A 2,850-nucleotide genomic window follows, 5' to 3' on the forward strand; every position below is an offset into this window, starting at 1 on the left:
TTCAGAGATCATGAATGGCAGAAGAAGATTTAATGGAATCTCTATGCTCTCTATATGAGCCTCAGATTCCTTTGGATCCTTAATAGGAAACTCCCTCTTGCTTGAGAGACGTCCCAGGAGGTCTTCCTCACTAGGATTTTCGTCCTCCTCCTCCCTTGTGCATTCGGCCATATTGATTACATCAATGGCCTTGCACTCTCCTTTTGGATTCTCTTCTGTATTGCTTGCGAAAATACTGGGAGGAGTTTCAATGACTTTCTTACTCAGCTGGCCCACTTGTGCCTCCAGATTTCTGATGGAGGATCTTATTTCACTCATGAAACTGAAAGTGGCTTTTGACAGATCAGAGACTAGATTGGCTAAATTGGAAGTGCTTTGTTCAGAATTCTCTGTCTGTTGCTGAGAAGATAATGGAAAAGGCTTGCTATTGCTCAGCCTATTGCGTCCACCATTGTTAAAGCCTTGTTGAGGCTTTTGTTGATCCTTCCATGAGAAATTTGGATGATTTCTCCATGATGAATTGTAGGTGTTTCCATAAGGTTCACCCATGTAATTAACCTCTGCCATTGCAGGGTTTTCAAGATCATAAGCTTCTTCAGAAGCTGCCTCTTTAGTACTATTGGATGCATTTTGCCATCCATTCAGACTTTGAGAGATCATGTTGACTTGCTGAGTCAACATTTTGTTTTGAGCCAATATGGCATTCAGAGCATCAATTTCAAGAACTCCCTTCCTCTGAGGCGTCCCATTATTCACGGAATTCCTCTCAGAGGTGTACATGAAATGGTTATTTGCAACCATGTCAATGAGTTCTTGAGCTTCTGCAGGTGTTTTCTTTAGGTGAATGGATCCACCTACAGAATGGTCCAATGATATTTTTGAAGACTCAGATAGACCATAATAGAATATATCTAATATGGTCCATTCTGAAAAGATGTCAGATGGACACCTTTTGGTCAGCTGCTTGTATCTTTCCCAAGCTTCATAGAGGGATTCACCATCTTTTTGTTTGAAGGTCTGAACATCCACTCTAAGCTTGCTCAGCTTTTGAGGAGGAAAGAATTTATCCAAGAAGGCTGTGACCAGCTTTTCCCAGGAGTCCAAGCTATCCTTAGGTTATGAATCCAACCATATTCTAGCTCTGGTTCTTACAGCAAAAGGGAAAAGCATGAGCCTGTAGACTTCAGGATCAACTCCATTCGTCTTTACAGTCTCACAGATCTACAAGAACTCAGTTAAAAACTGGTAAGGATCTTCAGATGGAAGTCCATAAAACTTGCAGTTCTGTTGCATTAAAGCAACTAGTTGAGGCTTAAGCTCAAAATTGTTGGTTCCAATGGCAGGAATGGAGATGCTTCTTCCATCAAATTTGGACGTTGGTTTTGTGAAGTCACCCAGCATTCTCCTTGCATTATTGTTGTTGGGTTCGGCTGCCATCTCCTTCTCTTGTTCGAAAATTTCTGAAAGGTTACTTCTGGATTGTTGTAATTTAGCTTCTCTTAGTTTCCTCTTCAGAGTCCTTTCAGGTTCAGGATCAGCTTCAACAAGAGTGCTCTTGTCCTTGTTCATGCTCATATGAAAGAGAAGAAAACAAGAAAAAAAGAGGAATCCTCTATGTCACAGTATAGAGATTCCTTTATGTTAGTAGAAGAAGAAAGGGGAGAAGAATGAAGAAAAATGAATAGTCTGTATAAAGAGTATGGATAGGGGAGGTGAAGAGAAGTGTTAGTAAATAAATAATTAAACAGAATAAGAAAAGAGGGGGAAATTTCGAAAATAATTTTGAAAAAGGGGTTAGTAATTTTTGAAAATTAAAGATAAGATAAGATTAAAATTAAAATTTAGAACAAAAAGAATTTTTGAAAAAGAGGTGAGATATTTTCGAAAATTAGAGAGGGAAAAGTAGTTAGGTGGTTTTGAAAAAGATAAGAAACAAACAAAAAGTCAAATAGTTAGTTTAAAAAGATATCAAAATCAAATTTGAAAAAGATAAGAAGATAAGAAGTTAGATAAGATATTTTAAAATCAAATTTTGAAAAAGATAAAATTTTTGAAAAAGATAAGATAAAAGATAAAAAGATTTAATTCAAAAATTTGAAATTACTTACTTCACTAACAAGAAGTTACAAGATAAGTTTCTAGAACTTAAAGATTGAACCTTTCTTAACAAGAAAGTAACAAACTTCAAATTTTTGAATCAATCACATTAATTATTAGAGAATTTTCGAAAATATGATATAAAGATAAGAAAAAGATTTTGAAAATATTTTGAAAAAGATTTTTGAAATTTTCAAAAAAAAGAAAAAAATGAAAAAGATATGATTTTTGAAAAAGATTTTGAAAAGATAAGATTTTTAAAATTGAAAATTTGACTTGACTTGTAAGAAACAACTAATTTTGAAAATTTTTGACTAAGTCAACTCAAATTTTCGAAAATTATGAGAAAAATAAGGAAAAAATATTTTTTTTATTTTTGAATATTTTAATTATGAGAGAGAAAAACACAAACATGACCCAAAACTTAAAAATTTTGGATCAAAACACAAAATGCATGCAAGAACACTATGAATGTCAAGATGAACACCAAGAACACTTTGAAGATCATGATGAACATCAAGAACATATTTTTGAAAAATGTTTTATGCAAAGAAAACATGCAAGACACTTGGTGTGCGAAATTGTGATCACTACTTTTCACAACTCAAATAATCCCTAGTAATAGCCCCAAGAACTTGGTGCTCAATACCATGGCATAAACACAACTTTGCACAACTAACCAGCAAGTGCACTGGGTCGTCCAAGTATAAACCTTACGCGAGTAAGGGTCGATCCCGGAGATTGTTGGTATGA

General features: G+C 34.6%; 1 non-coding gene across 1 annotated transcript; it reads left to right on the forward strand.

Moving 5' to 3' along the window:
* Positions 1-931: 931 nt before the first annotated feature.
* Positions 932-1,038, forward strand: LOC130953344 (small nucleolar RNA R71). The gene has a single exon (XR_009075514.1). It is a non-coding gene; the product is annotated as a small nucleolar RNA R71 (small nucleolar RNA).
* Positions 1,039-2,850: the final 1,812 nt, after the last annotated feature.

Source organism: Arachis stenosperma, chromosome 9, assembly GCF_014773155.1.
Source record: "Arachis stenosperma cultivar V10309 chromosome 9, arast.V10309.gnm1.PFL2, whole genome shotgun sequence".
Taxonomy (NCBI): Eukaryota; Viridiplantae; Streptophyta; class Magnoliopsida; order Fabales; family Fabaceae; genus Arachis; species Arachis stenosperma.